We start from the raw sequence: 13,010 nt of genomic DNA, 5'->3' as shown, positions 1-13,010 counted from the left end.
AATTATCTGAATCCTCTGAACTTTGAAGACAGTTTTGAAAAATAACATTCCACCTTTTTATTTATGCAGTAAATAATTTTCTTTCAAGCTTAGCCATATGTCTAAAACTTTTATTAATTAATTAACAATAAATAATCATTGAGAGTTTGTTGTGTGTACTAGACATCACCTTAGCTACAGTTGGCTTACACCAGCTCTTGAAAGCCTGTTCTCAACCCTTCTCAATCTGCAATGGCATCGCATTTTTAGCTTGAAATCTATCATACTGGAAATGCTTACACTAAAGAAATTGGCTAATGCTGCAGATCAATCCTGTGTGTGTGTGTGTGTGTGTGTGTGTTACTAGTGTTAAACACCACAAGTGTTAAGTGTGTGTTACTAGTTGTTAAGCACCACATGCATACCACTACAAAGGATATAAACCTAAGACACCACTCTTATTTCTTCAACAAATATTAATTTAGCCTAATTCTATGTCATGTACATGTTAGGTTCCATGACTATTACAAAGATATTCTGCATGTTCTTTTCATTCATTCATGAAAATTTTTTAAATGTCCACTACAAAGAGGCATGCCTTAATGCTCTTTGGAGTTGACATTCTAGTGGGCAAGGTCTTCAACTCAAAGTGTTTGAAGTATCACAGGGGTTATTCCATCTTCTCACACACTACTGTAGTGCAAGGCAGTGTGTGTTAAGGACTGAGGGAGGGCGAAGTCAATGGGTAATGTTATTCTGAGCACAGGAGACAACTTGAGCGTGATCTGGTAAGCCTGGTGATGCTTAACCAGAGGGGTGCCATTGGTCCTGAATCTCAACGTCTGGAGAAGAAATTCATAGATTCAAGTGAGTATGCGTAGTGGGCAGGTAACTTCATTACTATTTTGAACTTATTTCTGTTATTTCCTCATATTTTATTGTAATAATGTTTATGTGTCTTTTTTCCCCATCACGCTTTGAGAACTCTTCACAAAGCAGAAGATGAATACTAGTCTGTTTTGTCTCCTGGCACAGAAACTGTCACAGTGCAAACCCTCAACAAATGCCTCTGGACTGAATTCAGATGGGAGAAGTAAAAAGAAAATGCAAGCTGTGTTTAGGAAATGGTGAGAACTGTAATTTGGTTGAATGAAAGATTATGGGAAGCAAAGTGCATTAAGACAGATAAAAAAGAAAATGAGGTGAAATCAGATCATGAATGTGTTACATAGAAACTGACCTTTAGTGGGTATTTAAAAAGTATTTGGTAGGGGAGAATAATCAAAGCATGCTCTAAAAGGATAATTTAACAGCTGAGTTTGAATGTGGATTACAGTGTAGAGAAGCAATAAGACATTTAGAAAATAATGAAATAACGTAGGTTACAAATCAAAATGGACGAATCTACCAAGGGGGCGAAAGGAATGAAATGATAGAATACAGTAGACTTTGAGGTAGATAAAACAGGAGCATTTGTTATCTTATTTCGTATAAAATAGATGAGTTAGATGAAAAAAAAAATACCTTAGAAGTTCTGAGCCAAAGTGACTGGAAACATGAATCTATTGGAAAACTAAGGAGTTTCAAAAACTACTTTTATATTTCTCTGTTTATATTTTCAAGGATGTGAGATTTTTGTACATGCTGAGTTAGTCTATTAGACGGTTTATAAATATGTGAGATATTCAGTAAGAAAAATAAATTATTCAGTATATATGTTTATTTGCAGAATATTATGACACATACTTCAAAGAAAGTCTTATTTATAACATATTGAATTATCACTGAAAATATATAACATACACCAAATGTAGTGCCTAATTTATCTTTATCTTTAATCAAAATTTCTATGTTCACCCAAACCAGTAAAGTTGAAATAAATTACCTATATTCCATCAGGTCATAAGATACTGGTAAATTTTTCTAAGTATACTTTGGGGTTGTTTAGTAGTTGTCATTCACCAATCTGAAAAAAAAAATGACATAGCTAATCAAATTGATATGTTACTTGCTAAGAGACTACAACACAATTGATCTAGTCCCAAGAATCCCATTGAACTTGTGTGTTTCACATATAGCTTAATGACTTTAGTTTTCCCCCAGTTTTATTGAGATATAATTGACATACCTCATTATATAAGTGTATAACATATTGGTTTGACTTTAGTTGTGTGACCTACAGTGCACCTTATGTTGTAAGTTCATATTTAATGAGATTGATGGTTCTTATTTAAATGACAATGGAACACAAAAAGTCAAGTTTTATTTACAACTAATTCATCTGATTGACTTTAAATAAAATGGTTATATTGACCCTTTCTGGATGGCAAGTTAACCCTTTTTTTGCCACTAGCTATTACTAAAAGTGAGCTATATTCATGTTCCTTGCTAAAATAAGGCCTATTACCATGTCTGTAAAACCATCTATGAGTTCACTTTTTCAATTAAGTAAGCAACACAGAATAATATTTGAGTCTGCCTCAGAAGAACATCTTTTTAAAGATTTATTTATTTATTTTAGGGAGAGAAAGCACACAAGCAGAGGGAGGGGCAGAGGGAGAGAATCTCAAGCAGACTTCCTGCTGAGCAGAGCCTGATGCAGGGCTTGGTCTCCCCACCCTGAGATCATGACCTGAACTCAAATCAAGAGTTGGCTGCTTAACCGACTGAGCCACCCAGGCACCCCTCAGAAGAACGTTTGTGAGAAAGAATTAGTTTTAAATGCTTTGAGTTGTTAAGAGGAGAAATTTCCATTCAATAGCTCCAAAGTACTATGTGTTCTGCCCCCTAAGTCATCTTTCTTTTTTTTTTTTTTAGATTTTATTTATTTATGTGACAGAGAGACAGCCAGAGAGAGAGGGAACACAAGCAGGGGGAGTGGGAGAGGAAGAAGCAGGCTCCCAGCGGAGGAGCCCGATGTGGGACTTGATCCCATAATGCCGGGATCACGCCCTGAGCTGAAGGCAGACGCTTAACGACTGCACTACCCAGGTGCCCCCTAAGTCATCTTTCTAACCTTATCTTTTGCTATTCTTTTCTCACGCCATTCTAACTGCATTAGTCTTTCTTTCCACCATCATCCTTGACATGCTTCCACGTTACTGTTTTCCACACTAACTATTCTGTCTGCTTGAACATTGTTTCCCCATATATCCACATGTCTAGCTCCCTTATTTCCTTCAAATCACCCTCTCGTCAAGGCTACCTAGACCACCCTATTTAAAATAACACATACCACACAATATTCATGGCCCTCCTAACCCTGCTTTACTTTACTTTATGGTATTTTTTGCCTTCTAACTTGCACATAATTTACTTGCTTATTATGTTTATTGTGTGTTTCCCTGTTGGAATTTTTCTTGCTTTGATCACTGATAAATCCCAAGCCTTAGAAAAGTAAGGTATAGTAGATTCTCAACAAATATTTGTTGAATGAATGAAGACTTTACTACAGTTAAAAGAGTTGGGGAAAAAACAATAACCTCTTACTATTTCGAGAAAAATTAGCCCAACAATAAAGCTTAGAATGCCAATTAGTCAGTGAGCATAAATAATTAAACTGCTACTGAAAAATAAGACAGGTACTTATTAAAAGTCTGCCTTCCTTTATATGATTTAAGTGTCTGTTGCATTTCTAGGCAGATTATAAAGAAAGCTATAGAGCAGTCATTGTGTCCATAGAATTCTTGGTTGGCTATAATCAGGGAATTACTTAGAGAAACCACACCACTATTTTCTTAAATATTAAATTCAGTGTAATATCATACCACTGTATTTTAAATAAATATAAACACAGTATATATTAGGCAATAAAATAATCTGAACTTCAAGCATACGAAAAATATATGTTCATCTCTTAAGGTCATTCACTTACCATAATGATTATAGGAACATGGTATATTCAATGGTGTAGAAAGTATGTGAGGTTCCAGTTTCTTTAAGAGGGTCTTACACTGTCATGGAAAGTCAGTACTGGCTTAGATTTCAGATGTTCTATAAACTCATTCAGCTGAAATGTCTTTTAGCTTCTGTCGTTCAAAGATTATAATTTTTTCCTAGCACAAATAAGTCCTTTCAAAAAAACAACCAGCTTACCACTGAAAGTCCCTCTCTGTTAAGCAGGGTAGTGGGAAATACTTCTGTGCCACAGTCCACAGAAACGGATGGAAGAAACTGTGAGTTTAAAGTGTATCATTCTAATAAAAGCAAATGAAATTAGATAAAAGCTGCATTTGTTGAAATATTGTTTCATTTTGAATATAAGATAAATTCATATTAGCTCTTTTAAGCAGGACAATTGTACATTTGGCCCAAGGTCAGGATGTAGCAACTTAGGTTTCCTTTGAGAAAAAAAAAATGTAGAAAATATTTCAGCCCTTTTTTTAATTAAAAAAGAGAAGTAAAAAAGTGAATACTGCTTTTCAAACTTTATCTAACTAAGCACAAAGCACATGGAAAGATGCATAAATGTAAAATTAACTTTTTGCTGTTCAGAAAAAGGATTTGGATTTGAGAGCAAGTGAGCTAAAATAAAAACATGCATAATTTACACTACAGATGGGTATATTCTCTGCATTAAATGATACCTAGCAATTTCAAGGAGAAAGAAAATAAAGTGACAATCAACATTAAGAAGGTGGCAGAAGTAATCAAACACATGCCATGTGTAAGAAAAGGCATAATGAAGTTTCCATAAGAATCTTTTTTTCATGACTCAGACACCAAATAACTATTTCACAAGCTTCAGCAGAAGTTCCCAGTGCACTTATCAATAATGCATCCAGCCACAGCTTTAGATATTAAAACAAGAGGAAGTTGACTATATCAAAGATCCAAAGTTCAAACATATTATACTATGGAGCTTAAAACCAGACAAGGAAAATATGGGGGTAAGGAAGGTGGATTGTGTGCTGATCCAAAAAAAAAAATACTTTTGTTGAAGGTTGAGAATAAATTAGTAATGAGATACAAGGTCTTAAATCTTGCAAATCAGAGTTACACCAAAGATCCCATAGGTGTGAACAAAATGTTCACCATTTAAATAATATCTGTTAGGCAATGGAAAGATGGAGATCATTGTAATTTAAAGTATTTGCATTGCATGAGACAATTCCATTGGCAACTACAATGTTTGCTGAAAATCTCAGCAGAAGACAAAGAGCTATAATGTAGATCTTTACATTCAGGATTGAAGCACATTAATAAAGCAACAAAGTGAAGTTTCCTTTGCCAGTTTTGATAATTATAGTTGTATAATTGCAGACAGAGATTCAATCTGGCCCTAATTATAATTCATAAACAAAACGTTATGGGGAAAAAATCCTCATTATAAGAATAACTGAGAATGTTGTTTGTTGTGCTTTAACAAATATTATAGTAAGTACATGGTACTTTAATTTACTTGGCCCTTACCATTTTGCATTGCTTTTTGTTTACTATTATGTTACTGAAACATTCTGGAAGTATTTCAGTTTATTTAGGAGTCTGCAAAATACATATTTTATGTCATTATAAGTTTCTGATAAATATCTGAAAATTATCTCTTGATTAATTAATAGGAAAAGGAATTAATTAATAGGGCAAGTAAATAAAATAAACATTCTTTGCTTTCTGTTTGGTTCTATGGAAGCCAGCCAAATGAACTTCAAGTCTAGACAAAGCTATTAGGTAGCAAAAATTCAGAAGATTTAGCAGATGGCAATCACATATGTAAAATTCATGTTTTTAGAATACCAAAAATTTTAGTTTGGGTAAATTTTAGAAATTTTCTTTTGACGTTAAAGCAATTAGGGCACTGTTTTCTAGCTTGGTATCTTAAAAGTTTTGCTTGGATCATGGCTATAGTTTCTGTGCTTGGGAACCTAACTTAAAGATGTTAAATCTGATAGAGCTTATATCTGGATCATTCCCAGGCTTCATTGATTCAGATCATACTGTAGTTAAGTAGCAAGGGAGTCATGTATCTACCTTACTTCTTCATTAGACCCACTTAGAAATCTTAACTCCAAAACAATTTAAGGAAGAAAAAAATATATTAAGATAAAACTAAAAATATAAAGGTGTAAATACCTTTGTGTCCATCTAAAAGTCACCCTTAAAATAAGAAATGATGTTTATTTCCCCCATGAACTATCAATACAGTGTTTCTAGAAGGAATGGTGATTTCGTTTTCTTATAGGAAGACAATTCAAACTCATAAATAATTTCTCAGTGTAAAAATGTTTGGACTGCTAAGTCAGCAGCAGTAGGCTTCCATTCTAGAGCTGAATAGCAGGTCATTTTAAGTTGCCATATTTTTAAAACATGAGGTGCTCCTGTCAATTGACAGCGTATCTGTTAAAAACTCAAGGGGAACAGAATTGAAGAAAATATGTTCTGTTTGGCTTCACTGGGCTCAGGACACACTTAGTAACTTTAATATGTGCTTTAACCCACTTTAGAAAGAAGGTTGGTGTCACTGACAAAGACAGAACTTGTAATGGGACTTTCTTAGAGACTATTTTCACCTCAGATGGCCTCCCTGCAATCGTGGCCAACATGCAGAAGTGCGTCAGGTTGTGGACCTCAGGTGAGCAATGCCACCAGGAGATATACTTGAAATTAAACAAAACGTCACTGCTAAGTGTTTTAATTTTTATTTTTCTGTTAATTAAGGCAATTAACATGATTATAAGTTATTATTTTGTTTTCGTATTGCAACCTAAAACCAAGTAAATTTGGAAATGAAGTAAAAATTAAGGAAAGAAAATTCAGGAATATTGACTTTGATTGCTCTTAAATATAATGTAACTTCATTTGATTTTCACTTCAAATTCTGCTTCAAGCAATGAAGGATGCCCTAAACTCCTTCCCCCAAAATGTGACCAGTGCAAGCCACTTATATACAGTTAAAAATAGCTATTTGACACAGTTGCCCTCAGAAATGCTTTTTGAATTCTAGTGATTGGATTTCACAAATGAAATTTATATACATTTTAATATTCTTCATAGATACTATACTAGCCTAAATATTTCTTTCAGTCAATACCAAGCTTCATTCTATTGAAAAGAAAGACTACAGTGCACTGAGTAAAAGCAAGGATACTAAAATCAGACTATCTTGTGTGGAATTCCAGAAATTCCAGTTATAAGCATTGTGATCTTGGGGAAATTATTTCCATATTTTGTGTCCCAGTTTCTTCTGAACAATGGGATAATAATGGCTCTATAAGATTGTTGCATCAACTATACTCAAATATAAAAAAACAGATGTATCAGCAAAAAACAGTAATCATGCTGCTGGCTTACGGTAAGCTATCAATAGATGTTAGTTACTCCTACTTTTAAAAAGTCTTCTTATTCTTCCTCAAGTGTAAACTCTTAAGAAAGCTGAGCTGTTGTTCTTGTACTGAAAGGTTAAAGCATATTTCAAGCAAGGCGCGTTTTAAGTTTCTGAACATAGCCGTTGAGTACTTCTATTATTCTAGGGACCCATAAGTTATATGGGTCAAATACATAAAAACATTGTTGTACTTTGTTACTAATATGCTGAACAATGTTCAGCTAATGAACTAATGTGTTCAAAATTGTCATGCTTTCAGGTTAGTTTTTGCAATTTTTGTATAATTTTTATTTTTCCAGGATAATGCTCAGCAGCAAGGCAAAACAATCACATTAAGACAAAAGTTGTCAAAATGACAGGATAAATGCATAAATTACAACTCTGCTGATAGATTACCAAAAAACTGAGGCTAGGTATGCGTAGTGAGCCGATTGTATTCAAACCTGCCATTTAATTATTTTTTCTGGTAGCTTATTTGATTAACGTGGGTGATACTAATGCAAACTGGGGAAGGAACTGCTGCAGGTATAAACAATGCTACTTCAGCGCTCTATTTAGCTAAATAAAAACCAAAGCTACACTGATTACAAGTAGCCTGGTTTGTCTTTTGCAACATGGTCATTTTTCTGATTACTACTATGAGCTAGCTTTTCTCTATAAGATTTCACCATTATCTAGAGTTCTTTGTGTACAGATATTATCTCTTCCAAGTGATTAAATAGGCTCTTTGTATATAAGGAGTATTTCCCCAGTATCTAGCAACTCTTTGTTTCAAAATTGAAGTGAGCAAAAACAATCAAGTACCTGGGGAAAGAAGAAGAAAAAAAAAAGAATAAAATGGAACTCATGAAGCCAGAAGTTCAGAAATCCTTGAAAAATAAGCATTTCATTATAATCAGTAGAATTGTTCAAAAATAGATCTAATCTATTTTAATTTTGAACAATATGCCATAGTTCATTTTAATATAAACAGAAAAGGAGCATTCCACTAGTTTGAACAAAAAAAGGTTCCTGATTATTTCTCAAAACGTTTATACTTTTACAACAGATGTTATTAGGCAACTTGAAAGATCTTGTATACTCACTCAGTTGCCTCTAATGATTTTACTATCTCATTGTGTATATATTTCCAAGCATGAAAACAAATGATTGTGCTAAAAGATAGTCTATGTAGTGAAGTATGTGGTATTATCACAGATTTCAAATGAAAACAATTAGTAAACTGTAAACATAAAAAGAAAATAGCTGTCAAAATAATATTTAGCTTATCCAATAAAAGATAACTTATTTTCTCTGCATTCATGATGAAATTCAAGATTGATTACAACAGTGCAATAATTGAGGGATTATTTTTTTTTAATTTTCATGATAGTGGATTTCTTAAAATGGAGTTGAAGCATCAATGAGAGAAGAGAAAACATAAAAGTGGATATGTACAATACTACGCTACAATAATCCAATTACTTTCCATAGTCCAGAAATAACACGTAATTTCCACACATGGGAATATAGTAGGATATTACTTACACAGTTTGATTCTGAATATATAGAAAACTTATTTTTTTCTGGGCCTATTTTTTCCTCCTTCTCTATCCCTAAGTTAAAAGTGATGTTTCTTTCAGCCTGCTGTTTGGCTTGACAAACAACATTGTTCCTTCTTCTCCTGGGATAGACTTGATTGAAGGAGATGCATCAAGTAGGGAAGTAAAAGTTTGTTTCCCCATTGCTCTAGTAGTACCGGCTGCTGACTTCCCTTAAGGGAGATGACAACACTTTCATAAGGTCTTTGCAATTTCATATTTGCCTGAAAAGGGACATAAAATTTAAACCACTTATAGGAGCAATATACAATCTGGATTGGAAGGAGAAGCAATTCTATTTAAACTTAATCCCCCCTTTCAATCTGGCAACTCTTCCACTGAAAAATGTTAACATTTGAGACTTACTATCTGGGAAAGAACCTATGTTGTTTTGATGAAGGGAGAAAAGTTTCCATATTTTACCATTTGCCTGCAAACAAAAATACATTGACTTTGTGGTTGAATTCTTAGTCCTTAGAAATACTAAATTGACTTTATTTATTCAGATATCTATGCTCTTCATATCGTTTGCAGAAATGGAGAGATTATATTTGTTTCTGGAAAAATGTTTATTGTGAAGTCCATGAATTAAATACAGAAATAGCAAAAAATAAAATAAATAAAATAAAATAAGCCAATTTTGAGAAAACACCATGAAATAGTGTTTTGATAGGCAAAGATGTTTTTCTATCAAATCACTTGATTCAAAATATTTACCTTCATATCCATACAACTGAGATACACTAATCATAACTAAAAGAGTCTTAGCTCGTTAAATCAAACACTAATAAAGCGAGCCTGATTTTCCACATATCATTCCTTTCATTCTTGATTTCTAGACCTCTTCAATTTTGATTCATCATTTAAGCCCAAACAGGCATATTTATTGGATGCATTGTGATTCCTGTCATCTTCTTTTTAAGTGCCCAGTATTTTGTGTTGCCTGGTCATTTGGTGGTATGTCAGTTTCGCAAACACTGAGTAGGTGAACACTCCCACCTCACCCTCAAAAGCACCACAAATATATCTTCCAATACTTGGGTTAATATAATGCTATATTATAAACTAAGAGAGATCTTAAATCAATAACTAAACTACCACTTTAAGACACTAGAAAAATAGGAAGCTAAACCCAAGGTAAGCAAAAGAAAGGAAATAGTAAAGATTATATTAGAAACAAATGACACAGAGGGGTGCCTGGGTGGCACAGCGGTTAAGCGTCTGCCTTGAGCTCAGGGCGTGATCCTGGCGTTCTGGGATCGAGCCCCACATCAGGCTCTTCCGCTATGAGCCTGCTTCTTCTTCTCCCACTCTCCTGCTTGTGTTACCTCTCTTGCTGGCTGTCTCTATCTCTGTCGAATAAATAAATAAAATCTTAAAAAAAAAAAAAAACAAATGACACAGAAAACAGAAACAGTAGAGAAAAGTGAACAAAACCAACAATTAGCTCTTTGAAAAGATTTTTTATTTTAAATGACTAAATCTTTGGCTAGACTTACCAGGGAAAAAAAGGGACAAGACTTAAGTTACTAAAAGCAGAGATTAATAAGAAATGCAGGAATTATAATGGACTACAATTAACAATTGTATGCCAACATGTTAGATAACCTAGATGAAACGGACAGAGAAACACAAAGTGCTGAAACTGACTCAAGAAGTAAAACATCTGAATAGATATATAACACCTGAAGAGTTTGAATTAGTAATAAAAGAATCTTCTACAAAGGAAATACATGAGCAAATGGCTTGACTGGTGAATTCCCAGAATGGCTATAATAAAAAAGACAGATAATAATAAGTGTTGACAAGGATGTGTAAAAATTGGAGACCTCATATATGGGTGGGGATTATAAATGGTCACAACTGCTTTGGAAAACATGTTGGCAACTCTTTTTTTTTTTTTTTAAGATTTTATTTATTATAGACAGCGAGAGAGGGAACACAAGCAGGGGGAGTGGGAGAGGAAGAAGCTGGTTCTTAGCAGAGAAGTCTGATGTGGGGCTGGAACTCAGAACGCTGGGATCATGCCCTGAGCCGAAGGCAGACGCTTAACGACTGCGCCACCCAGGCGCCCCAGCAATTCTTTGAAAGGGTATGAATTATCATACAATCCAGCAACTGACTTGCTTTGGTAGGTAATATTTTAAGAGAATCAAGCAGAAGCCTAAAATGTACTTGTTAGTTGGGATTGCTTACTTCTGCTTCTGTAATAAATATGCCGTGCACCCAGCCTAGTTCAGGGTCCCAGAAGGAAGAGGAGAGAAGTATGAAGTAGTGCCATCCCACCCAAGCTCTGCCGAGATTAGATGACCTACAGTTTATATGCAGCCAACTGACGTGATGTTGCTAAATAAATGCTGATTGTTATAAATTACTAATATTTTATAGTTTGTTTCCCACAATAGTAAACCAATTCACCTCTACTTTTCCTCTTCTCTTGGCAGTCCATAAAGTTTGAAAGTAGCTGAATTAAAAAGTAGCTGAATTAAAGTAGCTGTCTAAAAAAACTGGTCCAATTAAAAAACATTACTGATTATAGTATCGTATTATTGAAACAATCTTAAAAGAAAAAGAAGGAATGGAACATGACCCATAAATTCAACTAGATCTAAATAACTTCTTCTTGACACATGACAAATTTTAGTATATGATGAAAAATAAATTTCTGTCCATCAAAAACTATTTAAAATTTAAAATTTATCGTTGATTCCATTTCATCACCCAACCTGAGGTGTATTGTCTTCTGAATTTCCTTACCAACTCTTGTCTTTCCAAATTCACACGTTTTTTGTCTTAAATTTAAGCTCTTATTTAAAATAATATCATCAAATTATATTTTATTTTTTTAAAGATTTTTATTTATTTATGAGAGAGAGAGCATGAGCGAGGAGGAGGGGCAAGGGCAAGGGAGAAGCAGACTTCCCCACTGAGCAAGTAGTTCTATGTGGGAGTTGATCCCAGGACCCCGGGATCATGACCTGAGCCGAAAACAGATGCCTAACCAACTAAGCCACGCAGGTGCCCCTCAAATTAGATTTTAAATTACCTTAAACATTATAGAAACATTCTCTATTTCTTTATACCTTCCTACATATTATGGAAAATCAATTAATATCTGTAGATTTGTTTTCTTGTGATTGTTACCACAACATTTCAACTAGTTATCTAAGGCTGGCCCCGTATCTAAACCAGGTTGAATAAATGTAATTTGTGTTTTAAAAAATTATGTAATTGTACACATTCTAAGTCATTAAACCAGTCATTAAGTTATATTTCATGTCATACTATCTTACTTAACAAATTTCTTTCTTTTTTCTGTCTTTGGTAAATCACTTTAACCTCTAAATTAACACTTCTGTAAAAGGTTATCTATAAAATATTCTGACTGATTTTTTTAAGATTTTATTTATTTGACAGAGAAAGACACAGCTAGAGAGGGAACACAAGCAGGGGGAGTGGGAGAGGGAGAAGCAGGCTCCCACTGAGCAAGGAGCCCAATGCGGGACTCGATCCCAGGACTCTGGGATCATGACCTGAGCCGAAGGCAGATGTTTAAAGACTGAGCCACCCAGGCGCCCCAAAATATTCTGACTGATAAACCACTGTTCCTCCTAGGTAGAATATTCTGCTTCTAACTCTCTACGATCTGCAGCTAATGCTCATTTTTGGTTATCTTTTAAACTGTACATTTCTTGTCTCATTAGATGAATCAGAGGAATATCATAGTGTTCTTTGTGGAGTTGGAAAGAATTGTTCATGGCAAATTTTAATATTGAAGCTATATCCATGCACAAATGCATATGCCCAGATTGTACTTTTAAACCCTTTTATTTTGAAATGTAAATTGTGGTTCTGTAATGGTTGTCTCTGACAGCTTTCACTGTGTGTGAGACTCCGAAGTGAATTTAAGTTTATGTAATCTCATATTAAAGCAAAAGGAAATAAGATAGAAAAAAAACATACTTCTTCAAGACTGAGATTTCTGAGGTTAGTTTGATGTCTCATCCTCCGTAACCTCAGGTGCCATAGCAACAAAATATTCTTTACAATTGAGAAAATTTGTCTTCCATCTGTGAGATAACGCTGCTGATTTAATGGATAATGGCTAGGGAAGGGAAGTAAGGCAATCT

This window comes from Ursus arctos, unplaced genomic scaffold, assembly GCF_023065955.2.
Source record: "Ursus arctos isolate Adak ecotype North America unplaced genomic scaffold, UrsArc2.0 scaffold_13, whole genome shotgun sequence".
NCBI lineage: Eukaryota > Metazoa > Chordata > Mammalia > Carnivora > Ursidae > Ursus > Ursus arctos.
Note: the sequence above shows the minus strand (reverse complement) of the source record.